Below are 27,972 nucleotides of genomic sequence, written 5' to 3'. Positions count from 1 at the left end.
GCTTTACCAGATTAAACTAACTTTGTACGCTGAGCTCTGGGGTATTGACAAACAGTGCTGTATTCGCTTGGTTTCTTCCCTGCAACCTCCTTAGATGGGCTTTGGGAAATCGGAAAGACTGCACAGAGAGTGACTCAATTTGCACACAATACCTGCAGCATAAATTTGTCACCGCAGCAGCTCTCTCTTTTTGAAGTAAATCATGAAACTTAACCAAAGGAAGAGCCACAGAGGAAAAAGCCCATGTTATGAAGGACTGTGGCCAGAGCCAGCCCTCAGGTGCTCGGATGGAGCTTAACCAAGCTGCCTTCAGAAGCAGCATAGCCATTAGCCCACCAGGCTGTGAACTAACCGGCTCATAAACAGCGCTAGCTGAGGGATTTCAGCAGTTTGGTCACCTCTAGCACTGACTACTCTTTCCTCAATTATATATTCTTTTTATCTTCTCATAGCGTAATTTATATATAACTTTGTCGTGGTTTAACCCCAGCCAGCAGCTAAGCACCACGCAGCTGCTCACTGACTCCCCAGTGGGATGCGGGAGAGAATCGGAAAAACAAGTAAAATGCATGGGCTGAGGTAAGAACAGTTTAATAGAACAGAAAGGAAGAAACTAATAATGATAAAAATAACAATAATAAAATGACAACAATAATAATAAAAGGATTGGAATATACAAGTGATGCACAATGCAATTGCTCACCACCTGCTGACCGAAGCCCAGTTAGTCCCCGAGCAGCGATCTCCCACCCCCACTCCCCCCAGTTTATATACTGGGTGTGATGTCACATGGTATGGAATACCCCTTTGGCCAGTTTGGGTCAGCTGCCCTGACTGTGTCCCCTCCAGACTTCTTGTGCCCCTCCAGCCTTCTTGCTGGCTGGGCATGAGAAGCTGAAAAATCCTTGACTTAGTCTAAACACTGCTTAGCAACAACTGAAAACATCAGTGTGTTATCAACATTCTTATACTGAATCCAAGGCATAACACTGTACCAACTACTAGAAAGAAAATTAACTTTATCCCAGCCGAAACCAGGACAACCTTCTACTATCGTGTTCCTGCTTGATCTGTTTGATCCCATTACTACAGTACCATGGCTAGACAAAGGCTGACTGAACCTTTTTCAAACTGTTGTATGTATCATATCAATTTATGGGAGTCCTCCCCACATATTTTCATACTATTGCTCTTTAACTGGGCCTGCAATTACACAGTTTAATTAAATTTTGTTTGACATACATCCAGGTTGTTTCTTATTCTATATTTGCAATGTGATTCCCCCCTCCACTAGAAAATGATAGTGGAAATCTCCACCAGCTTATATTTCAGTTGGACTAGATTATTGTTGTAGGTCCCATCCAACTGAACTATTCTATTCTATTCTATTCTATTCAGCTGCATACACTATATCCATTCTTCTTTTGTCATATCAAATACATACCTTTTGATCAGTCTTATTTTTCTCAATTCTGGCTGTGCTGCTAATACAGTACGTTGAAGCACCCAGGACAGTGAACTAACAGGATAGCTGTCAAATACCTGAGTTCTGGAAGGCATTGTTCTGAAGCCATCTAAAGAAAAGAGGGGGAAAAAAACCTTACCGATAAAGCTCACTAAAACTCATCTAAGGCTATAAGAAAATATAAAAGCACCCCATGTTATTTGGACAGAAGTTTATGTTTATACAATCTTAATTACTCAAGTTGTTACTGAACTCTGGGCAGTGTACTTTAAGACATTAATTGATTTTTTACCTTTTCTTAAGGACAAACATTGTAAAGATAGAGCTAAGGTCATTAACCTTGTCTAACCTTTCTACTTACTGTAGCCTGTTTTATTTAATGTAGGTGTATGTAAAACAGTATAAGGAGAGCAGAAGTATATGGACAATTAACAAAAAAATTTTGTTCTTACTGTAAGATTAATTATATCTGATACATTTAGTTTTTAAATGTGAGAAATATTTTTAATTTCCTCTGTTCCACATTAGCCTGTCACTTAACAGAGATTAAATATACTTTTATTAAGTACAAAAGCATCCAAATTCTTCACCACCAGAAATCTACAGACAGCTAGGAAAAAGTTCAGTTATTTTGCCTTTGAGCATTTGAAAGAATATGATAATACAGGAGCAATTTTGGTATCTTCACTAACAAATATCATGCTAGCGCATCACCGGGATGAGTAATGAAGTGCCTCTTTCATCCTGCACAGGGTATAACTCACTGATTCCAGTATCTTCTCCGTTGGTTAGCAGCTGGTCCTATCCAATTTCTACCTCTAAAGAAAAGACTGCATTCAAGATTCAAAGTCCTACTCCGTCTTTAGAGAGAGCTGCTTTCTAGTGAGAAACAGCAGACGTTGCAGAACTCCTATGCTCAATTACACCCTAGTTTCCAAACATATACAAATACTTGGATCCTCTTTTTTAATAGGGAAAAGAGAAGGAATTTATCAGGCTATCTGTTCATTTCCCTGTCACCCTTTCTCTCCTCACAAAGATGAACTTCATGACAGCAGCCTTTTTTCATTCCATAAGAAAGATACATCCAGGGCAATCCCTCAGCATTCCCCAAAACAAAGACCTTGCAGTTTTCTGTAAAAGAGCAGTAAAATATTTCTCAATTTTGTATACTGATTGAAGATTTACATCAGTGTGCATAACAGAAGCAGTGGGATTTCTTAATGAGCATTTCCATCTAGCTGCTATCCTTTGAAATGATGCATAACCTTGTACTATGTCCTGAGCCTGCAGTTTTGATTACATAAATACAAGAAAAGTACATCCATTTTCTAAACACATAAACTGCTGTAGAAGTACTAAAATCTTCAATATGATTAAATTCTGATATTAATTGGATGATCAGAGGGCTGGAGCACCTCTCCTATGAAGACAGGCTGAGAGAGTTGGGGTTGTTCAGCCTGGAGAAGAGAAGGCTCCGGGGAGACCTTATAGCAGCCTTCCAGTACCTAAAGGGGCCTACAAGAAAGCTGGAGAGGGACTTTTTACAAGAGCATGTAGTGATAGGACAAGGGGTAATGGCATTAAACTGAAAGAGGGCAGATTCAGATTAGATGGAAGGAAGAAGTTCTTGACTGTGAGGGTGGTGAGGCACTGGACCAGGTTGCCCAGAGAGGTTGTGGATGCCCCATCCCTGGAAGTGTTCAGGGCCAGGTTGGATGGGGCTTTGAGCAACCTGGTCTAGTGGCAGGTGTCCCTGCCCATGGGGAGGGGGTTGGAACTACATGATCTTTAAGGTCCCTTCCAACCCAAACCATTCTGTGATTCTATGATTAATAAAGCATATTTTATTTTCTTTTTTTCCTTTGCACTTCAAGTTTCTATTACAGGAATGCTACAACTCAGAGTTGCCAAATGTATATAATATTATCAATATATACAATATACAATATAATAATAAGATCTTGTCTTTAGAAAGTTGAGGTGGCCATCACACAACTCATCCTTAAAAGAAAGAATAAGAATCATGAAGATGAAAACAGGCCCACTAGTATTTCATGCTTTGAACAGCCATGTTTAGCAGCCTTTTTCCAACAGAGCTCTGAATAGCTCAGTGCACTATGTACTAAAGCAAGCGTGAGTGAACCACAGGCATACATCCTCAGAGAATTCCTTCTAAGAAGTATAATGGCTGTTATTTTTACCCTTTTAATCCCAAGCCTCTCCTTATTACAGCTAATCATCTCAACATATGCATTAAAGAGAGCTATGCAGGTAACACTAGAAATCAATTGCCATCCAAAGCCCTATTGCTTACTTCTATAGCAGAATCTTTGACCAAACATAGGTTAATATGTTGTAAATCTTCAGTTTTCCCCTTTGTTTTAACACGAGTCAAATGCTTTATTCCCATATTCCACAGCACAGTTATTAACTTAATCTATTTATATTATAATTTCTAATTTGATATGTGACTGCACAGCAAGGCAGCTTTTAAACAAGTCAGCTGTCCATAAAGCCTATACTAAATCCTAATTTCAGGGTTTATATTCCCAGAAGACTCTTCCCCCTCTGTTAAGGAAGAAGTGACTTCTCAAAAACAGGTGCAAGAAAATATTAAAAGTGCATAGGTATCTGCTGAGACACATGCTCACACATAAAAGAAAGGAATATTATACAAAGTACTCAGTGCAATACAGAAATGTAACTTATGATTGTCAAAACTACATATTTCAACTCTTAATTGCAGTCTGATTCCTTTGGCTGCTATTGATATTCGTGCATGGTAAGTATTCCCTATTAGAAGCACATGTTAACACATGGTATTTCTGGATATTCCACCAACACCCACCTATGGCAGAACCCATCAAGAGGGTGAGAGAGAGGGAAGAACATCTCCAAGAAGATGTATCGCAACTTGTCATATCAGTGTTTCTACCATTTGTAAAAGAGGATTTGATTCTGACGAAACCAGTGTTACAGCAAGAATTTGTTGGGCGCACACAAGGCTGTAGGCAGGTGTAGGCAGCCTTTGCCCTTGGCCAAACTGAGCGGTGTCCCCCACCAGTTACGGTACCACCTCATGAGCCGCAGACACCGGCACCGGTTTCCCTTTTGGTTCAGCAGATACAAATTTTGTGTTTTGAAATTCAACAGCATGGTCGGTAATTTTTTGTGTGTGTGTTAACAACACTATCAGTTTTATACATTATTGCACAGCAAGACAGATTCTCTAGGGGTATTTAAGCAGGACCTCTGCTCTGGGGCCAAGGGAGCCTTGACAGAGGTTCACCCACGATGCAGAAAGGGAGGCGAGGCATCCCATACGCAGACACTTAGCAGGCCAGCTCTCTGAGCGAAACACATCTCAACCACTACAGAAAACCAGGTCAGGTATTCCCAGCAATCCTGAACCTGAATAAATATTGTTTTTTGTTTTTTTTTTTAAAAAAAATAAATTAATATGAAAACATTATTGTTTTAAATGAAAATCCTCTGCAAGTTTCAAAATACTGCAATAACTTAGAAGAATGAACCTCATTCCATTTCAATGACTCTGAATCTCCCAGGCTTTCTGAAATGGATGTCTTGAATTCAACTTTTCTAGAAAAATCATTTCCATAAGAGATCACACTCAAGTCCTTTAAAGTGGATAATTACAGTCAGTCTACTTAAAGTTACCCCTAAGAGTAGTTCATTTTTCCTTTCCTGTCCTGAGCAGCATTAACATTAATAATAAGCAGTGCCGAGCAGTGAGAAGTTTTAAATATGGCCATATATTATACATAATTGTTGTAGTGTCGCTACGCACTGTTATATAGTTGCCTGCAGATGGCTGCATTTCAATGGGAAAAAACCATACTGTGTAAAAAAAAAAAAAAAAAAAAAAAAAAATCTGTCCTTAGCTGTGTATTTCTGATTTCTAAATAATAATATTAACAATAACAACAACAACAATAATAAAAAATAATCAATGCAATCCTTTTATATCTACAGCAGCAGAGAATCTGGTCCCCTGTGCATAAATCAGTTTCAAAAGTGCTCTAAGATTTTTCTTCATAAAATAATGTAAGTGCTTAAAGCATAACAATTATTCAGAGCTGAAGTTTTAAAAACTTCTCACACTTTAGAGTTTTAACTGAACAGGAGGACCACCACTGTTTACAAGAGATTTTTATTATGATTAAAAAGTTAGAGCAAATTTAGAGCAAGGATTCTGACATTCTTCTGCTAGTCTGCAGGCCTAAAGCTCTTTACAGTGAGTATATCAATATAAAACATGGATTAACTTTTCAATTATGGCCTGTCCTTGAAGTTTTATTTTGCTTTCTACTTCATATAGTTACTTCAGCATGAGTACAATAAAGACAAAGTGCCTCTAATGCTAAACTGCATAGCCGTAAAGTTACCGAAAGGTTTTTAATGCATTTTTAAAGCGTTACTTCTAAGTCTCAGTTCTTTTCCTCCTGAAGTAAATGAAGAATTTGCATTGATTTTGAGGGATTCAGAACAGAGCCCACTATTTTCTTGCTGATCTCTCACACAGCACTTTTCAGACTCAATATTTCAACCTGCTTTACTAATCACTAAAAGCAGAGTTAGAAAGCTGGTAACACAGTAGCCAAACAAACAGTAATAATATATTAGCCACTAACTGGGCAAAATGTTTCTTTTCCGTTGCAGACAGAGTATTCTGTATTTCACAACTGCAAGTGTTTTTCAGAAGCCTCCAATGTTTTCAGGGACCCCACAGTTACCAGGAGGTATCAGAATTAATTTCTGGCTGACCCACAGAATTCCTGTGTGAACTTGGGCAAATCTTGCAGGACCCAGTTGTTTACTTCCAGTAAGATACAACACCTATGTAAACAAACAAACAAACAGGTCAGATTTGAAATCTTTACTTTCACTCAATATTCCAGTCTCTTGGATATTCCACGTCCACTGATAGCATTAGTTCTTTGGGGATGGGAACAGTGCAACGGGTCCCTCAGCTTCTAGACATTAGTGGCTATCAAACCACAGGCTCTCAAAAGGATGCTCCAGGGTTCCTGACGTGAAGGTTGCTCTCCAGCTGAAGGGAACAGCAGGTTATAGAGCCACGTCTGACGGGAAGCTAATCTTTTTGACTTTGTGCAGACAAGATGATCGCCTAATCTTACTTTAAATGAAGCCCCATTTATGTAAATGAAAAAAAAAAAGCTCAAACACCTTTATTAATGAAAAATACTGAGAAACAAAGTGCTAGCTAAGTTATAAATTTCACCTTCTTACTTCTTTGTAAGTACTTTCAAGCAAAAATTAGTTAATCGGGTAAGAAAATGATTTGCACGTAACAACCCTATGCGCCAGCCCATTATAAGCAAATCCTTTGCAGAACATCCCGCCTTTCTTCAGACCACAACACTGCATCCTTGCACAAGACGCAACAATAGTGTAAGGCCATGCATATATATTATTTAAGAGCTCATATTTCCTCTCTCCCTGGCCAGGGCCAGGACTAAGGCCCAAAATTCCTATTCCTATAAAGAACAGTTAGATAGCAGCTAAAGCATAACAAGCTGCTCATTATGGTTTCATTAATCCAGACTTGGAACACAGCCACTAATAAATGGGTTGACATTTTTTAAGAGCATATGTCTCAAACATTTATACCTGAAATTGTCTTGGAAAATGGAACAAATCAACTATATGAAGTAATTAATGCCAGCTTGGACATTCAATTCTTATTAACTGAAAAATCAAAAGCAGCATTTTCTCTATAGAGGAGAAACTTTCAGGGTTATATTGGCTGCAAGAATTCCTTCAGCTCCTGTTTGAAACGCCTCCCTTTGGAAAGAGACGTATTTAAATAATTGCTTCACACTGCCCAGCAACGCATGTTCCCTTTTGGTCTCAAAAGGTGGTTCTGACTGTTTAATTGCCCTTACTGTTAAACCGTGTGTTCCACTTCAAATTTGGATTTGAAGCCTTCACTTTGGCCATCAATAGCGTTACGGTTTCATCCGCTAGACTGGTGTCCCCTTATCAAACTTCTGTCGCTGTGTTGCAGCCCAGTTCCGATGAACCCCGTCAACCTCCTTCTTCGAGCGTGTTTCAAGACTGATGCGTTTCTTGTATTTGCAGTTCTTCTTTCCAGTCTATTTTCCCATATCCAACTTGTCTTATGTAAGTATAGACCTAGCACCCCAGCGGCAACAACACAAAACCCCCCAAACAGAATGGTAAAACTGCTTATTTTCTCCTCGATACTGGGCCTGCTTACGGAAATACGGCGTTAGCCACCAACATAACATCGAGGTAATTATCGTGGCCGTTCCCGCTCCCTGAGGCCTTAGTATTTAGCTAACAGAAGTACATTCCTGCTGCGTTTACCGGGTCAATCGCTGAATCCGGATCGACGGAAACATACTCGCAAAGAGCATTTTAGTAACGGCGCGTTCAAAGCCAACGTTCGGCAGCGCAGAAGAGGCAGTCTGGTTAGAAACCCGCAAGCAGAGCCTGGGCCCGGGAGCCTCAAGCAGCTATTCTGTTCCATTCTAACAAAATAATGGGGTTTTAAATGGTATTAGGGTTTACAGCCATCTGGCACGAGGACAGCGAGCGCGAGCGGATGAGTTAATCCGACAACTCTAATTCTTGCGCGCTACGGTAGGGTGTGACACCAAAAAAAATCAGAAGGGTAAACCCTTCTTCTCAGCGCTCTCTTCTCGCGGTGCACGGCTCCGCACCTGCCGAGGCGGCCAGCCCAGGACGGGGGGGACACCGCCCGCACCCCGCTCCGCCCGGAGGGACGCCAGCGCGGGGCCGGCGGAGTTTCCCCGGGGCGGGAGCGGGGCGCCGGGCAGCCCGCCGAGGCCGAGAGCTCCGCGACCCGCGGCGGCACCCCCGAGCCCCGACCGACCCCGGCCCCGGCCCCGGCCCCGTCCGCGGCCGCGGCCGCGACAGCGGCCCCCCCGCCCCCGCCCGCGGGAGGCGGGGCTGCGGGGAGCGGCGCGGGGCCGCCGCCTCCCGAGGGCGGGCCGCCGGTGACAGCTGGGGAGGGAGCCCGGCGCCGGCAGCGAGGTGCGGCTGCCCGGGCGGAGAGCGTCGCCGCTTAGCTTCGCCGCTCCGGCCGCGGAGCGCCTAGCGGGTCCCTGCGGGGAAGAAGCGGGGCGAGGAGCTTGGCGGGGCGGGGAGGGCCTGCCGCCGGTGCCGGCCGCGGCGTGGGTGAGTAGCGGCGGCGGGGAGGCATGAGTGGGGGATGCGGAGGCGGCGCGGAGGAGGGGGCGGGGGGGGGGAGGGAGAGAGGGATGGAGGGATGGAGGGATGGATGGAGGGATGCTGCCGCGCTCGGAGACTTTGACCGTGCGAGGTGCCCGAGGGGAAGGAAAAAAGTGCAGCCCGGGGCGTGGCGAGGCCGTGCCCGGCTCCGCTCGCCCCGCCGTGCCGGTGACCCGACGGGCGAGGAAGCCCCCGGGAAGGGCGGCCGGTCCTCGGCGGGGCTGGGCGCCGCCTGTCCCCGGGGCGGGCGGCGAGAGGCGGCTGCCGCCCGCCCAGCGGGCCAGCCCGGCCGGGCTCGCCGCCCGCCCCGGCCCTCCCGCAACTCCCCCGCAGCTCATCGGCGGGCCGGGGCGCGGCCGCGGCGGGCAGGGGGAGAGCCCCGGGCCCCGCGGCTGCGGCGGCTGCCGGCCCTCCGACCCCCCCCCCGCCGTGCTCAGCCATCCCTGCCGGCTTCCCCGCGGCCGCCGGTCCCCGCCGGCGGGTGGGATACCGGCGCGGCGCCCCGCGGACCGTGCCGGCCGGGGCCCCGCCGCCCGCCCCTCCTGCCGGGCGCTACCGGGGGTCCAGGCCGGCGTCCCTGGGGCAGGCTGCGGGGGCTCCGCACCCGCGCTCGCAAGCCGAGCCCTGCCGGCGTGGGTTTTCGGAGGGCGAACCTGAGGCCTGCCCTTGGAGGGCTTGCGGGACGAGGCCTTTATTTTTTTATTTTTTTGTTTGCAGGGGGCTGGCCGGCCGGTATTTACATAATACCTCTGCTTTAGACTGACCTCTTCCCTAATTGGAGGCTTCCTTTCCGTTTTCTATGGCAACACCATAGAAGAGGTCGCTCCGGGGGGTTGGATGAGAGGAGTGTCAGAGTATCCGAGGGGCTGGATGAGAGGAGTATCTGCGCACAGCGTAGTTGTTGTTTATTAGTTGCCCGCTAAGACCGGTTTGTCCTAGTGAATGGGTGAGATTTGGAGGAAAGTTCTTTACCTCAGCCCTTAAGGCAGCTGTTAGGCCCGTGAGTCACCGCAGATTTGAGGGATCTCCGTTTGGAGAGAGGATGGAGTGGACGCAGGTTGAACAAACAAGCAGGAGTTATTTTTGTTAGGTACTAACAGATTATCAGTCGTATGTTACTAGCCTGACTGATGACTTCCATGTACCACACCGTCTAGGCAAACAATCCTGAGAAATAATGATGTTAATTTAAACAGATGGCATTTGCTTTTATTATTTATTTAAAAATTTCATTAAAAGGAAATCCTAGCAAATTTTGTAAGGGGGAAGAAAATGAGTCCCACTTCATTTCAAGATTCCTTTTTCTCCCTGAGATCCCTCCCTATGCTTAGCACCCATCATGTACACCCAGTAATGTCTTTTCTTACATGATTGGTCTCACCGACAGTAAGCATGATGTGCATATGTATTTATGCAGGAATGGGGCTCTGTAATGCTTATCAGGGTCTGCTGTGTTTCACCTCCATGAGATGCCAGTTTCTCTTTCAGGTTTTATATGGCTAGGGGTGAATACGCTTTGTGTTGGCTTTCCAAAGCTTGCTGAAAATAAATGTTTTCCAATTGTAAGACACGCTGATTCATGGTGCATTTATGAGACTTTTAAATTCTGCTTAATTATCTTTTGAGATGGTGCTTTTGTTCTGTATTGAAAATACGCATGCCTTACTATTAATAATGCTAAAATTAGTTATTGTGATACAGGAGCTGTGATGTTCTGTAGGGCTTAGAACATTGGTTTTCGGTCTGTGCTCCGTTTATATTTCTCGGTCCATTGGGATGACTTTGTTTCTTGCAGCCTGAGGTAGCGTGGAGTCTTTTTGGGTTTGGGGTTTTTGGGTTTGGATGGGTGCAGGTAGTGAGGATGTTAATGTGAAATGAATAGATACATTGGAGTTATGAACAGAAGGGCCAAGAATCTTGGATCTTCTAGAAGAGGTGATTCTCCTTATGGGTGGAGACACCACTGTTTGGAGAGTGGCTCTAGAAGTTTAAGGAGGCCACCCCGTAGGACTCCTTCACTGACGCACTGGGGCGACAGTCTGCTATGGGCTGAGATACTAGTACTGTAAGAGGCCATTGGTACAGAGATTTGCCCAACCTGCTTAAGTTCTCCTGCATGCAGATAAAGGCTTTTTTTTTCTTTTTTGAAATGTTCTGAGCAATGCTCACTCTCCACTTAAATGTATGTCCCTTAGTGTCTTAGATTGTTGTTATGGGAACACAAGAGTTAGAAATATCCTCAAAAGAGGCCGTGGGCTGAACCCGAGGTAAAAATGAAGTTTGAACTGGAAGAGATGTGCTCTGTTAAAATATTAATCTCAGTACACAGTGGTAGAAGAGGGGTTTCTCATCATGATTTTCCTCTCAGAGGTCCATCTTCTTCAAGCCCTCTTTTTGTTCTCCATAGTTAGTATATTTGTGTCCCCAGCACCATCTATTTACAGTTTATCCCAGCTCTGCTGTCAGTTTTAAATATTATTTGTCAGCATTTTATTGTTTATAGTTACTTTCGTGTATAGATTTTTTTTTCCTGTTGAACATTTTGATTAGATTATGATAGAAAATAGGAGATGTAGGAGTAACAAGTATATTGAGGAAATAAATGGGCCTGGGCCACATTTCTGGACAGTGTAAGGCCAGCTGGAGCTGGCATAAATACATGCCAGGGAGCAGAAAATAATGAAGAATGTGAGGTTGGATTGCCTCTGTATAAAAGCAAGGTTGGTTGCATGCTGCCTCCCTCTAAGAGGATGTATGGACACGTACCACTGATCACTGCATCTCAGTTTATCAATTCATTTATTAATTTTGAACTAAGGTTGCTCTGCCACCAATGAAACAAACCATTAAATCCTTCCGCATGTTCTTGTCTGTAATCCTGACTTTTTTTTCCTTTCAACTTTCATTAACTCTATTCTACTTCATTTTGAAGGGACAATATGCAGCCTTAATTGCAGCTTTGTGTACTGATACGCACAAACACATTCCATCTCCTTTGTTTTTCATTAAAAAAAAGTTCCATATTTAGAACAGTTGCTGATTTATGGTACTCATTCCAATGCTACTCTGCAGTATTCAGGAAAATCAGTTTCATAGTCATTGTTTCATAGTTTATTCACGTTACAGTAAACCAACCTGAGTTCATGATCTAAAAAAGTGCTTTTTTCCATTCTGGGAATGCTTCCCCCATATGCAAATTTTGTAACTTACTTCTGTTGAACTTTTGCTAAGATTTTTTTTAAAATATAAAACTTTATTAGCCCTAACTTCAGTAATAGGGAAAATATCTATAGTAGTTCAATAAAAATGGTATAGATTCATTCTCAAAGAGGCAAAATGGAACTGTAGTAGTAGTAGTTTAAACTCATTTTTAACTCACTCTTTTTCAGTGATACTTCCATCCTTTGCGCGTAATTATAAATCATAGAACTTTTTTTTAGCATATGTAATGCTTTTGTAGGCGTTTCTGTGATATCACTAAAACTTTAAGTTGGTTACTTCCTTACTTGCAATATTCCATCTCTTCGTTCGTCTAATAAGAATGGCAGCTTAAAAGAAACTTCTGCTATGTGCTGTGATAGGTGAGGTCTTCCCCATTTCCTCTCAGCACAACACCAGACTCATAGATCTGCCATTTCCTTCCACAGCCACCTTTGAATTTGACACATTCTTTCTTTAACATATAGGCTCTCAAAGACATGCATAAATGCAAATAAAGAGCCAAATGTATTTGGGAAGCTCCCACCTGCAGCTGTTATTTTAAGTTAGACAGGAGTGGTTAAGGTGCTTGATATAATGAGGAATACAGTGTGAAGAAAGGTTGTTTTTCCTCTTTATTTTTGTTGTTTCTTTGGGCACAAAACCTTGTAGTCACTATGTATCTTGTTAACAGTTCACATTGGGAAATTATGTCAATAAAGAGAAAGATGTACAGTGGCAATTTCTCATTTATCTTTCTACCCTCTGATTTTAAGAGAGGTGTGCCTAATACACATTATAAAAAAATTGTAAGCATACACACACATGTAGTTGTTTTAGTGCTGTCCTAGTAACATGATGAATAACCTGATTAACTGAAACCACTTTCTAGAGGTGAAAGTCTAAAAGGTAAGCAAACATCACTTAAATGGTGAGATGTTTAGAAATAGTGAACAGACTTTTTTATATTGGTTATTTACTCCTCTAAAAGCACAGTCCACATAGGTTTGCTTTGCTTTGGTTTTGCTTTGTTTGTGTATTTGTTTATGTGTTGCTTACTTGTTCCCTACTAAATGCTGGACGTAGCCCAAACCATAGGAGGATCAAGATGTCTCTCACACCTCTTTGAGGTTTTCTGCTCTGTTTTCTTGTCTACAGTCCACCTTAACAGTATTTTGCCAGTTCTCTAGCACCCTACCTTGAAAGTAAGAAAAATGGGAGCTGTTTCAGAAAGTATGTTTTTCATATTTCTCAGGGCCATTTTGACTTAACTTGCACCCTCGTTGATAGCTGACGGTTGTCCTCCATTTCAGTTGTCTTTGACAAGACATTAGCATTGAATACTTTTAGTTGCTTTTATGATTATGATTAGCTTTCCATTCAGTGCGGAAGTGTTATTAGTGTCACCCGGCTGTATTTTGCAGTTTCACTTTTGATTTAGCGCTGCTGTTAAGCATGTGCTGCAGATGAAATGCATGGCTTCCTGGGTGTAACCTCAATAAATGGTGTCCCTTTAGCCAAGGAAAACATGGTTGTCAGCCTTCATTATGGGCACTGTCTGCTTATCTGGTTGCTTTGACTTCGCTGTGCAGGTGAGGAGGTGATATTCCCCCCCCCCCCCCGTGAGTATAATGCACTCAAGTTTAGTCCTAACATTATCTATTTGTTTTAAGATGAAGTGAGCCAAGTGGCATGTTGGTGTAATTGAAACTGAAGTATTATTATTGTTGTTGGTATTATTATTATTTGTATGGTGAGACTAAGAGTAAGCCACTGGAGAGCAATCTTCCTTGGGTTCTTCCAAAATTACCTTATTTCTCTTCTTTAATGATCAGAATGAGGAACATCTTATCTATCTACAGTAGACCCATTTTCGTAAGACTTTCCAAAATGTCAGTGATTATGAGGCTGAGATTTCATCTTCTTTTTCTGTTTTCTATCTAGAGCAGTATCCAGCATCTGGTAACTGTTTATTTACTGCACAGCAATGCTACTGTTTATGCTAAGAAAGTGTCAAACATTTTGCATTTCTTCTCACCAGCTTGCATTTGAACTGCCGTCCAAAGGTACAAGCCTTATTTTCTTGTGAACTACTAATTCTCCGAACAAGCTTGTTCTCCACGTTTATAAATATTTGTGGCAATGTGATGGACTTGTATTCTGAGTCTAATCAGGACACGTTTCTGGGGTGGAGGTTTTACTTTGTGAGACAGTGATTCCCTTTCTGTTTGAGTCTCTAAGCTGCAAGTACTTCCATGATTTTGGAGTAACTCCTTCATGTAGTTCTTTCTGCACTATCGGGACGTAAACACTCTGTGATCCCTGTCAGGATGGAGAGTGCATGTTGTGATGTGTTGCTTCTCTAAATTGCTTGGAAATGAGAGCTGAAATCCCAAGAACACAGCTTTTTCCCTATCAAGGTGTAAAGCACCGCTTTCACAATGTTTTTACCTTATGTTGATCTACTTCGAGTCACGTTTTGGCATTTTCTGTAGAACAGATCGTGTCTTAATCATTCATTGCTAAACTTGTTAGGTATAGACTATATTTTAATTATACTCTTGCTAATTTAGTGTAGCAGACCTTTATTTCTTAAAGAAGAAATCAGTCATTTTCCCTCTCATATCCTTTTCCGGACTCCTTATTTCTTAAACAAAAAAGAATGATCTGCGAGTGCCTTTTATCCCAGCTTCTTATACCAATGAGATTTACTCATTTCAAGAAAGATCAGAGTGAAAACCTATCTTCACAATGGCAAAATAAAAAAAATCAGCAGACCAATAAGGCCGATGGACTTAATTCTCACAAAGGCAGACTTCAGCTTCTCTGTGCAGCATAATCCTTGTAGAAGATAATCATCTTATTAGCTTTTGCGTGAGGCTTTGGCCACTACCACAATAGGATGGGGACAGAGGACGGGATGCTGTGCCCCAAGACTTAGTGTCTGTTCTGGTAATTCTGAGTCTTTTGGTAAAATAGCACATTCTTACTAAAAACTTTAATTACATTTGCTGTAGCCTGGCTTCCTACGGAAATGAGGCTTAAATGGTTCTGCTGTCTCTGAGTGCCCTACGACTAATTTTTGTATTTGTTGATCGATTTCAAACTGCACTTATAAGTATTTGTAAGTATTTGCATTTGTAACTGTGTTTGTAAGTATTTGTGCATTTGTAAGCATTTGTAAGGTTGAAGTATCAAAGATAATGCTCCTGCTCCAGAACTCAAGATGTATATACATGACTGGGAGGGTTAGATGAGCCTTTTTTTATTTTTAAACCAGTTTCACTGTTGAATAGCATTAACTTTTATTCTCTGCAATGAGTTACCTTGAAAAGTGAATATTTTTGGGCTATTTCTTTTTTCCCCTGACATCTCATTTTATCCCATCATTAATGTTTTCTGGTTTTTGGTTTGGTTTGTTTTTTTTTAATGGATTGCCATTGTATGTTGCCATTTCTCAGGAATTTTTAGATTCTACATTCTACCAGCCAGGAAGTCAGGGCTATTACTACCTCTTGTAGTAAAAAATAAAGCTTTCTTGCAGTCAGCTATTTGTTAATTTTACCAACCTTGCCTTTATGCTAATAACAAATATTCTGTATATATTGGTTTTTGCAGATTTTTTTTCTATTGTCTACTGTGTAAGAAAGCCTGAAATATTTTTTTTTCTTCTTTTTCTTTTCCCCATCTTTTTACCTTAACCGCTCCTAGATTGCTTCTAGTCTAGAAGATAGATGGCTATTCTGTACCACAGTGGGGAACCATGACCACAGCAATGGTTAGATATATCTGAGCTAGATTTAGTCTATCTATTTAGCCAGCTATTAGGAATCTAGCTATTGGGTAACAAAACAGTGGTTTCTAAGAGTAAAAACTGTAGATGAAGAGAACTTTTGTGTGTGTTTGCAAATGTGCACACAGAAAATACTTCAAAGATTAACATACAGATAAATAGAGACGTTTTTGTGGAGACGGTGTATCTGATGAACTGGATGAAACAGAAGATTCCTGCATACTAGCACTAAAAAATAATTGCACAATAATACCAGATTATGCTTTAAGAAGGGATGTATTAGAGATGTGTCTGATTTAAACAGCTCTAGTCTGATTTAAAGCTCTAGTCAGAGTACGTAGTGTACTTGATGTATAACTTGTCCAGGAATTGAGTAAGGCTAATCCTTAAAAGAGCACAAAAGCAACATAGGGTTCTAATTATTTGCTCTTTCTAACTTAGAAAAGGAGGGGTATCTAAAAATTTTAGAGGGAGGTGCCCCCATATTACTGTAGGTAATAAATAGTGTGCATTTCTTACAGATTGAGACTTTTAAATCTAAAATCCTGTTGGATGTCAGTAAAGCAGAGCTTTAAATATCACGATTGCAAAGAACGGTAATTCTCATCTGCAGAAAAAGCAAAATATACTGCAGGTTTGCTCTTGCATATCTAGTATATCTAGGTCTTTTGCATCTGATGCAAAAATGCATTAGTGGTTCAGCTGCCACAATTAGCTGTAACTGGCACATAGAGTAAGGGAGCTGGAAAAAATCCATGGTCCTGCACTGGAATGCAGTAATTGCCAGCTCCTTACTGGGAGGTGGGACCAAATGCATGAATCTATCACAGTGTGAAGCTTAGGTCTGTGGCATAATTATCCTGCTCTCGTTATTTCAGATTTTAGACACCCTGGAGTAACCTCTCTGTTTCTCAAGAAAATTATTTTGGTATATAAATATATTGGGAGAGGGGAAAAAATAAAATGGATGATGTATTCTGAACTGACTGTAAGAGAATAACTATTTCCATGGTCAGTTTTCTCGTGCAAACAAGTCTGAAGAAGCTGTGTGGAACGTAGGTAAGTCAATGAGTGTGAGAAGGATGCAGAAGGAGATGAGTGAGTTAAGAGTATGCTACAGAGAAAATAGGAAAAAGTGGGCGTCTGTGTAGGCAGCTTTGTTGATGGCAAAATGCTACATGTTCTTATTTTGCTGTGTGCTTTTTCCTGATGGAGGAATGGATGTTCTGCACAGCTTAAGCCATGTCATTCTTTTTTTGGCTATAACTTTTTTTTTTCATATGGGGAAAGAATCATTAATTTAAGGCTTAGATCTCTTCTTAAGTAATGGAACTGTACAATGGGAAAGTCATATTTTTGAGAGTTCTTGAATTACACAGATAATTTTTTATTTTTCCTGTTTTATATTGCCTGAGATACACCCCACAGGTGATACAAATGTTGCCGTGGGTTCTCTCCTGCAACAGTTGTGGCTTTTAAAATAGAAAAATAAGAACTGTCTTGCTGCTGACTGGTTTGGTTCAGATCTCAGCTCCAGTCTGCGTAACATGGATTCATCATCCCTACATGCATCAACTTTATTGCATGTGTTCTGGATTTACACTGGAGGTAAAGAACAACTAGTCTAGGCGGAGAGGTTGACTGTAGCGCTTACATTCATGAGTGTGACGAACAGCATTACCTCTGTGCATGGGAAGAGCTGCTACAGTTTTGGGGGGTTTGCATACATATATATCCTTCTTCAATCTGCAGTAAAGTTTAAAAATCAGATTTTTTTCAGCTTTTATAGCAGCTCATGCCATAACTGTTTCTGACTGGTGAAACCTGCCCTGAAAAGTGGGACTGTAAGTGGGTGTTTCTGTGTTTTGATAGAGAAATGTGAGCTTGGGGCCACAGTCTAAAACTTCAGCAACTGGAGGTGCACAGGCCTTCTTCCTGATATAAAACTAACCCAGTATGGGAGTGAATCAGAACGTGAATAAATTCTACCAAGTTGTATGGTAGTTCTGAAACTCATTAAACCTACCTGGGAACATCCATGTCACAAAGCTTCATGTGATCCATGCCTGCGTCAGTAGGACTTTGTTGGTTGTGCTTAGTTTTGTCATCAGTTCAAGGTGAGTTCAAGAGCTAAGCCCTTCTCATTTGAACTCCTCTAGAACTTACTTCTTAGCATTTCATCAGAAATCTTCGGTGTTTCTGGGGAGCAGTATTCTTAATCCACTAATGTGTTTGACTTCCATGTGCTCTCTGTTTGAGTCTATTCTGTTTGGTGGTAGACCTCAGGCCTGGATGAAGTTTTGCAGAAGGGGCACTGTATGTGTAGAAGGCACTGGAGATGCAGAAGCAATTCTGTGGTTGTTTCTGAACCTCGGAGGTGTTCACAGGTCACAGGGGGAACTTCTGTATACTAACCTGGCAGAACACAGTTACTGGCTCTGTGATTTTGCCAGTATTGAGAGTTTCTATAGATTCTTGCTCGACTGACACTTTGGGTGCCGGACAGGCAGCATACACGCACTGCATCGCAGTACCTGGTAGATTTTGGATGCCAAGAAATGGCTGTGCAGTTGAAGCGGGGGACTTCTTACAGCGTATTGTATTGGTTTTGTGTGGCAAGGTTTTGGTAGCAGGGGGGGCGGTTATAGGGGTGGCTTCTGTAAGAAGCTGCTGGAAGCTTCCCCTGTGTTCGAGAGCGAGCCCATACCAGCCGGCTCTAAGACGGACCCGCCACCGGCCAAGGCCGAGCCAATCAGTGATAGTGGTAACACCTCTGTGATAACATTTTAAGAAGGAAAAAAACCAGTTGGGACAGGGAGAAACAGCCGCCAGAGTGAGGAGTGAGAACATGTAAGAGAAACAACCCTGCGGACACCAAGGTCAGTGCAGAAGGAGGGGGAGGAGATGTTCCAGGCGCCGGAGCAGAGATTCCCCTGCAGCCCGTGGGGAAGACCCTGGTGAGGCAGGCTGTCCCCCTGCAGCCCAGGGAGGTCCACGGTGGAGCAGATCTCCACCTGCAGCCCATGGAGGACCCCACGCCGGAGCAGGTGGGTTCCCGAAGGAGGCTGTGACCCCATGGAAAGCCCGCTCTGGAGCAGGCTCCTGGCAGGATCTGCGGAGAGAGGAGCCCACAGAGCAGGTTTTCTGGCAGGACTTGTGACCCCGTGGGGGACCCACACTGGAGCAGTGTGCTCCCGAAGGACTGCACACTGTGGAATGGACCCACGCTGGAGCAGTTCATGAAGAACTGCAGCCCGTGGGAAGGACCCACGTTGAAGAAGTTTGTGGAGGACTGTCTCCTGTGGGAGGGACCCCACGCTGGAGCAGGGGAAGAGTGTGATGAGCCCTCACCCTGAGGAGGTGAAGCGGCAGAAAATAACGTGTGATGACCATAAACCCCGTCCCTGTCCCCCTGTGCCACTGGGGGGGCTTGGTGGTGAAATCCGGGAGTGAAGTTTTGCCCGGGAAGAAGGGAGGGGTGGTGGGAAGGTGTTCTGAGATTTCGTTTTATTTCTCATTACCTTGCTCTGGTTGATTTGTAATAAATTGAGTTAATTTTCCCTAAACTGAGTCTGTTTTGCCCGTGACGGTAATTAGTGAATGATCTCTCCTGTCCTTATCTCGACCCGCAAGTTTTTTGTTATATTTTTCTCTCCCCTGTCCAGCTGAGGATGGGGGAGTGATAGAGCAGCTTTGGTGGGCACCTGGCGTTCAGCCAGGGTCAACCCATCACACGTATACATGCAAAGTTTCCCTTATTCTCGCAGTGCTGGAATATGCCATTGAGATGGCTAAGGCAATAAAGGCGGCAGTTACTATTTTCCTGTGAATGCTGGTTTATCAGTTCACTACAGGTCTGTGAGCTTCCAGTTCGGTATTGGGAAACCCATGGCTGGTGCAAGGCTGCAGTCCGTTGCACAGGTGGTGCTCCTGGCTACTGTACCGATAAAGAAACCAGGCTCTGAGACTGGTCTTTCTGAATGACTCTGTCAGTAACGTGTGTGCCTACAGCTTTTGTGTTGCATGGAGCATATAAGCAAGAAAGAATAATGCTGATATTTCTATAGGTCTCAGCTGACCACAGAGTCGTCTTTAAGAGTATCAGTGTGGAAATCTTCAGATGTTGTGTGCTGAGGTCTTTCTTATCTGTTTTTGACAAATAGGATTTAACTTTCTCCAAGTAACATATCAGATTGTCTGTCTTCATGTTTTGAGAACTTTCTTATTCTTTTTCGCTGTGGCTTGTGAAACTGTGCTTGGCTCCAAGGTGTTTGGTGGAAATACTGCATGCCACCTTTAGCTGGCTGAAGGTGCTGCATACAAACACCATTGGTATGTGATCATGACCATTGCTGCCCTCATTGTAACTTCCTACGCAAATAGCATGTATGCCACTCCAGGCAAAAAAAAATCTCACTTCTTTTCTTTATACAAGCTACTGTTGATGATAAACATTTACTCTTAAAATAAATTTTGGGGAGGTGAGAGTCTACCTGATTGTGTTATGAATCTGTTGAAACAAACTCCAGGCCTCTTCTCCATATGCGCTCTAACCTGATATCAACTTAGGCACCTGTAATATGCTGGAGTTGGCTGTCTTGTGACTTTTCTGGGGTAGCACACAAAATTGTATTACTGGCTGGTTAAACAAAATGTCAAGAGCAGAGAGGTGGCTTGTAACCCATGTGTTGAAATTCCTGGACAAGCCTTCAGTGACTATTAATTTTCTTTCTATGGAACACGGTCAAGTAGTTGCTGATTTTTTTTCCTCTTTTTTTTTCAGGTAAATATTTTCAGTATGCTCAGCTGAGATGTTATGGCTCATTGACAGCAAAACTGGTTCCCTTTGGAATATGGTCCTGCACACCCACTCACACTCTCTGACTGCAGATCCCCTGGTTTGTTCCTGCTTTTCTTCTCCCCTTACCAGCAAGGTCCCTTCTAGAGCCGCTTCTGTCCCCTTTGAATTAGAGCCAGTTGTACAAGACCAAATGCTTTCTAGCTTGACAACCTGTCATCGTTTAACCCCAACCGGCAGCTAAGGACCACACAGCTGCTCGCTCACCTTCCTTACAGTGGGGTGGGGGAGAGAATCAGAAAGGTAGAAGTGAGAAAACTCGTGGGCTGAGATAAAGACAGTTTCATAGGTAAAGCAAAAGCCGTGCCCACAAGCAAAGCAAACCAAGGAATTCATTCCCCACTTCCCATGGGCAGGCAGGTGTCCAGCCATCTCCAGGAAAGCAGGGCTCCATCACACCTAACGGTGACTTGGGAAGAGAAATGCCATCACTCTGAATGTCCCCCCCTTCCTTCTTCTTACCCCAGCTTTATCTGCTGAGGATGACATCTTATGGTCTGGAATATCCCTTGGATCACTTGGGGTCAGCTGTCCCACTGTGTCCCCTCCCAACTCCTTGTGCCCCCCAGCCTGCTCCATGGTGGGGAGGTGTGAGGAGAGGCAGCCTTGATGCTGTGTAAGCACTGCTCAGCAATAAGGAAAACTGTATTATCAACACTGTTTTCAGCACAAATCCAAAAAATAGCTCCATGCTAGCTACTATGAAGAAGGTTAACTCTATGGCAGCCCAAACTAGCACACATCCCTTTAGAGAGACTTCATCCCATCTATTATGGAGTTTTTATCTCGTCAGACATTTATAAAGCATATCCCAGCATCATCCTTTGTGCTGTACCAAAGCTTATAGATCACATTGGAGCAATATATACTATGATTCCCTGGTTAGCTAATATCATTCTGCATTGCAGTATCTAGGGTTGTTTGACTTACATGAGCAGGATGTTGGAGAAACGGCGCAAACCATGTGGCTGAAGACTTAAATTCTGTTCAGATCTACATAAACTAATAAATAGCTGAGCCCAAGAGGAAAGTGGGAAACAAGTTACAGGAAATACTGACTTATACTGTGGAGTGGCACTGAAGACTGTCAGCCCTTGGTTCTGTTGTCTGGGCTTCAAACTGGATTGGGTAGTACCTATGCAGATGTGAAAATGAAGCTTTAACCTACAACCATTGCAAGCTGAGGTTCAAAGCCAGCTCTAGAGCTGAGATTTCTTTTCTGCAGGCTGTTAGTAGTGTTTGTGCTAATAAACAGCTTAGAATAAGCTTGCAGTGTAGTGAGAAATATTGGTCTCAATGGGACTGTCAAGTTAAAATAATGTTTTGTTTTTAGCAATTTACAGTTTCAAGCAAATCAATTAAATATCAGAGCTTCATTACTTAAGCAGCTCAATTAAATTTTGCACTTTTTTCTCTGGTTTTGTAACGTTGGAGTAGATGGGCAAATGCTGTGGCATTTGTGTTCAAAAACATGTAAACAATTTTTTTTTATTGCAAGAAAAAAAAAGATAGCATTTCTAATAACATTGGGTTGCATGGGGGCCTTAACCTGCAAGATGTGGCCAGACTTGCATGTTTGCATGATTTTGCCTACGGTATGCCTGTAGTGAAGCTGTGCAATACATTTCATAACTGATGCCTGCATCACTGCAACTAACAGACAATCTGAAAGCTGGATCAGAATTTTTCTCTGCTTCCGTTCCTGAGTATATGTGTGGGCAATAATAGTCTCTGTACAGAGATTTATTTCATCTTTTAATATCAGGGGAGTTTGGTCTGCTGCTTCTTCTTTGGAATGCTTGCTGTGGAAGTATGTCAAGGAGACAAGACTATCATCCCATTCCTGATAATGCAGAAAGCAGAGTTTTCAAAACTGGTGGTTGTTTAGTTAACCTTCTGCCTATCCACATGGCAGGAAAGGAATAAATTCCCTTGTCATCCTTCTATGTGAGATACTGAGCCAGCAGGAAAATGCTACGTTCATAATGTTGATCTGTATGTAAGTTGGAGCTCAGCTTTGCTTTTTCTAACATGGCTAAAACTCATTCTATTTTTGATAAGTAGAATTTATATTCAGATGTTTCGTGGCTCCGTACCATAATCTGCATATTATTTCATACTGAGTTGATACTCCTCCTCTTCTTCCTTCATAGCATGATTTCTCAGTTACTGAAGTTTTCTTCTTCATTCACAAAGCACCTAAACCTTCTGTGTAACTTGAATTTCAGCTTTTTCTGATATCTGTTTCATCCTACATTTTCTTGTCACATAATTGCATCTTTTCTTCCATTGAGATTATCTGTTTCTGTAGGATGGAATGTACATTTCAGTTTGCACAGATCATCTGTATGTGCCTTTGTGTAACACTTTTATTAATATTCATAATATGTCTTCATGTTATGTAATGTTAATCATAAATGTTAATATAAGATTCAAATCTAACTGTATAATGCCAAAGAAATGCATTTTATAATAAACTTTACTGCTGCTAAACATGGGATTTATCTTTCTGAATTCAACATCAGCTTTCTACTTGAAGACTGTGTTGTGTTAGATGACTTTAAATTTACAGAGCATTCCCAGTGTTTTTGTTTAATGAAATTGTTCTGAGTTGACCATAACACTAAGAAAAGTGACCATTTTTTCTTTCTTGTTAATAGCAAGCTACTTATTTTCTAATTTCTGATTTTTCTTTTAGTTAGCTTGCCACCAATGTACTTACTACTTTTTTTTTTTTTTCCTGAGTGGGTGTAACCACCCTTCTAAATTTTAAATATATTATAAATTTTTTATTCAGAGTTTGAGGCTCAGTCCACATGCTGAGTCATTGTTTAATGCCAGGTTTTCCACTGATTGTATTGTTTGCTTCTTGGACATACAGATTAGCTTTTTTGAGCTTGGGATGAATGCTAAAAATCAGCCATTGAGTTTATCAAAGCAACATTTACAAAAAATTATCTTCAGACTTCCCTTCTCAATCTCTCACCTCATTGTGCAATATATGATACGTACAAAGCCTGGGTGAATGGTGCTTGTGAGATGGTTCAGTGTCTGGCCCTTGTTGTGCAATTCATCCCAATGACCAGGTATGGAACAGGATTCATATCTCCCTCTCTCCCAGACTGAGCTGCATTAACATGAATGTGTTTCTTGTGAACAACCAAGCCAATACCGAAATTGCTGATGGATTGGAGACAATGAACAATATTGCAACTTTTGAGATACGTTCAAACGCTTGTCATATTTAACTACTATTTTTCTGGTTTAAGTCTGATGGATTGAAAGTAACGTGTTAATTGCTGAATACGGAGGGAAACAGAAGAGAATTATCTTCTGCCTCCTTTTCATGTTGCTTTTCCAGTTTTGCAAAGGGCAGCTTTCCATGTTTCAGATGGTAGCTTAAGGCAAGAAAATCTTGGCAACAAAAGTCTTCACAGAAAGCTTGGATGCTGGGCAGGTTGCATTACATGAAGTGTTTACATTGCATTCTCATGGTGCAGAAACAGTGCCTTAATTGATAGGGGCACCACATGGTGGAAGAGATAATGGCATTCACTTTCGGTGTCATTCCCATCACAGAATAAAATCTCTGATCTATTTGTATGTAATAGTTAAACAAGCTAAGGGTTCAGATTGCCAGTCCTCAAATCTGCTGTTCTCTTCTTCCCATAAGCTTTGAATTCTTTTCTTCTCTTGCTAAAAAGAGGCCATTATTTGGTTTTTTTCCTGTCATTGTGGTTTTTTGATAAAATATTTAAGTAAAATAAATGTAAACTTTTTCTTTGAAGCACTCATTGTTTCCTTTGTGAAGAGCTAACTTAGTGGAAGAACTTTCCACTGGAATATAGCCTTAGCTTTGCAGGGAAATAATTAGCATTTGAAGCCAAGATACTATGGTTTTGGTCTGTTGGCCTTGTTTGGCTTTGGAATGTAGAGAAGGGCATCCTAGTGCCCCAGAGAAAATGTGATGATCTGAAACTATGTATCTTTGAACTGCATTTTTAGTGCTATTCCTGTATGTACAGCATCAGTAGACACAGTGTAAGGAAAGCAATTAGTGACGTTGAAATTCAAATTATTTTTATACGTGTATAATTTTTGCATTATGATCATTTATTGAGATGATCTTTAATATAGCCAAATCTAGAAACAACAGGTACTGCAGTGTGTGATGCAATGACGAATCATAATGATGAACTCTTAATTTTTCCTTCTGTTTGCAGCTGGGCCTTTTGTTATTCCTGTCCTTGTTTCTTACATAGCTGTTTTACATTTCATGCTGTGCTTGAGTTCAAACAGTACCATGATTGTATTTGACAAGGTGTTTACAGTAGGTGAGTTGAATCAAAAAGCAAGTTCTGAAAAGCTTCATCCTTTTCCCTGCTCTGTTTTACCATCTATAGTCTCAACGCGCTGCTTTTTACGTACACCTTTTGTCACTATAGCTTTCTTTAAGCATGAAGGAGTGAACTAAACTCCTTTTAGAATGTCATTAATGCCACTTTTGATCGGTTGGCAGATGTTAGGGAGTGACCGACGCTCACCCTGGCCCCTGCTGATCCCCAAGTGCCATATGTGTCTGCGAGACAGGTGGCTGAACGCAGGGCTCTCCGGCGGGGAAGCCCGACTCCCGGTGGATGCTCTCTAAAAGATGAAGACATTTCTAGGATGGATGAGCATTCCTCTTGGTAGGTTTTAAAGCAAAAGGAGGCCACGGTGATAATAACTTGCTTAACGTATAAAGCATCTTTCAGTAATTTCCACATGCGTTCATTAACTTGTAAATGTAGGCATCTGCTCTCTCTGTGAATGCTCTGGTGCTGAAGAACTTACCAATTTCTTTACTTAGCTAATTCCATTGACTACTTATTCACCTGCTTCAGGAATCTCTTCTTAGTAACACTGACTCTAGCTATATAGCAAATATAATGCAAATAAAAATAAAGCTTCTGTGTTATAAATACGAGTTAGGCAGAAGTTTATTTTTAGGTTACTGATTATATTGAAGATCAACATGTTTAACAAGAGTGTTCTTTGTGCTGTGCAGCAATTTTTACAATGAAATTGTACTCTCATCATTGTGTTGACGTGAAAGAGCAGGGAACTTGCTGGCAGGCATATCTGGGTTAGGCTGCAGTAACTCATTAGAAGCTCCTAAAGCAGGATTACATAAATAGGACCCTATCTTCTCAGGTTAAATATAGTTCTGTAGTTTAATCTAATATGCGACTACCATAAAGTCACCCTGTATTGACTGACAATAGTTGTCCGACTTGTTCATCTTTTCAGTGCTATGCTTAAAAGCAAAACAATGAAAACATAAATAAAAATCACAGGTGAATCTTTCATGGAATTCATTGTGAGTTTATTGCTGTTATTTAGGGGGGGTTGAATGAAATATTAACTAGTCTGATTGGAATAAACTTGAAATATATACAGCATACTTTTCATTAATCTATTTTTTCTTTAATCAAGGTATAAAAATAATTTCTTTCCTTTTCTGTTTTAGGCTATAATGTTGAAGGGTGCTTCAGCAAAAGTACAGATAATGCTAGCTATAAAAATCTACTGATTAAAATATATGATTTTGCAATATATCACGATCACAAAGAGAGTAAAGTAAATGTATTCAAGATAAAGGAATTAATAGATTCCCTTGGCCTTTTTTTTAGAACTGCTAAATTTCCATTAAAATTATAAACTGAGTCATGGACTTCTAGAAGCAGTGTTCCTTAGTAAGATGTTGAATATTATTTTATTTTATATTACTACTCTATAAATACTTAACTACTTGTATCATTATTTATAAGCACTATTTTCCAGGGACATTATTCATCAGCTTCTGGTTTCCATTCAAAAGGTTGAAAAAAACCCCCTCACAAAACAAAACCCACAAATGCCCTTTTCCTAACATGGGAGTTCAGGTAGGTTTTAAACAGCTTTATCAGTTTCTCTGTAGGGCCTCACCTTGACCTGCAGTCAAAAACGACATAATTTTTCATGGAGTTGGCAGGATGCATAATTGTGCATGTGTGCATGTGTTCATATGGACCTGTATTTATTACTGGTTATACACAGCAGTCAGATAGACTGAAAATATTCTTGCCAGTGCCTTGATTTAACTTTCTGGTCTTAAAAAGCCTGGTGTCGGCACTGTGAGTTCATTCTGATGGCATCAAGTATCGATGAGCTGTTGGGTAAGCAGCACCGCATTTGACAGTGCTGAAGTCTTCAACTTCTGACCGTTATACCATGAGTTGCATTTCTTAGTATAGCGTTACTTTTTATCTGTGAACATGTGGGGACACACCAGAGGTCATGTTATGTTCAGTTCCAAGTATGAAGTCAGTGCCACGTCTGCTAGAGGTGCATGTGCGCATCTAGAAATGAGCATGCTTTGGCATGACTGAGAGCTTAGCTGAAGACATAAAGAGCATAATTCATAATGCCTGTTAAAATTTTTTTTCTCAGATAAGCTTGTACAAGTCTGATAAGGTCATGCCATGGCCACCAAGTGCAGTGCAGTTATAAGTTCAAGTTATAGTAGTAAACCTCTTTTTTTAAAAAAAAAGACCCTGACAGTAGCTGGGAATCTCAGTGCTTCTATTAACTCACTGCATGCAGTAAATTGGCTGTTTTTTACATGTTCTTGCATTCTAAGCAGCGGGTTTACATTAGCAAGTTAGTGAGGACATTAAAATACTTTCACACTCTTCACTTTACTAATGAAAAGGAAGTTATTTATTGACCTTAAGTCTTAATTTCAAAGACTAGGAGCTGTGGAAGTGATGTTTGGTATATATAGAACAAACCCAATTCTCACTGGACTATTTCCATTAGAAACACCTCACTGTTTTTATGACAATATTCTAAAGACAGAAATAAAGTTGTTCTGACATCATGCATTAGAAATGTAAAAAGCAAGGGCTCAGTTCCCAAAATGTAAGTAATGCAATTAAAAGCCAATAGTAAGACTGCTTCTTGTTAGCTTAAACATTGCTTGTATGTTGGTCAGTGTTGCCATTTTTCACTCCCTTCCCCACATCATGTGGGACAAATTTTTGACTGATAAATGTTTTCAGGGTACTTCACGGTTTTTCTGGTGGAAGGAAGCTGAGATACCTTGCAACAATAATAAGAAAATATGGGTTTTTTGCTAAATAACAATGAAAATTTAGTGCTTGAGACCAAGTGCACCTTGGTATTCAGTAGAACCTTCCTAAATAAAGTATCCAAGATCAGAACTGGAGGAAGTGTTTCTTTTAAAATTTGTAGGGGACAAACAGACTTGGTTATTGCAACACATTCTATTTCCATTGACTTTAAACTTTTTTTTTTTTTCAAACCCCAGCTGTAAGGCAAACGAAACCTGAAAAATGGAAAGGTTTTTTATTT

The 27,972-nt window shown here is 41.5% G+C and overlaps 1 protein-coding gene across 3 annotated transcripts in view; it reads left to right on the top strand.

Annotated features, from left to right (window-relative positions):
• Positions 1–8,473: 8,473 nt before the first annotated feature.
• The window catches only part of JAKMIP1 (janus kinase and microtubule interacting protein 1), a 175,348-nt gene continuing 155,849 nt past the window's right edge, over positions 8,474–27,972 (top strand). For 2 of the 3 annotated variants that reach the window (XM_049797894.1, XM_049797896.1), the window contains exon 1: positions 8,474–8,674. The gene's annotated coding sequence lies outside the window, so the exon portion shown is untranslated. The remainder of the gene's footprint in view (positions 8,675–27,972) is intronic. The other variant, XM_049797893.1, reaches the window with a different exon arrangement.

Source organism: Accipiter gentilis, chromosome 3 (assembly GCF_929443795.1).
Source record: "Accipiter gentilis chromosome 3, bAccGen1.1, whole genome shotgun sequence".
In the NCBI taxonomy this organism is placed as follows: Eukaryota; Metazoa; Chordata; class Aves; order Accipitriformes; family Accipitridae; genus Astur; species Astur gentilis.
Note: the sequence above shows the minus strand (reverse complement) of the source record. Positions and strands in the feature narration are given on the sequence as shown.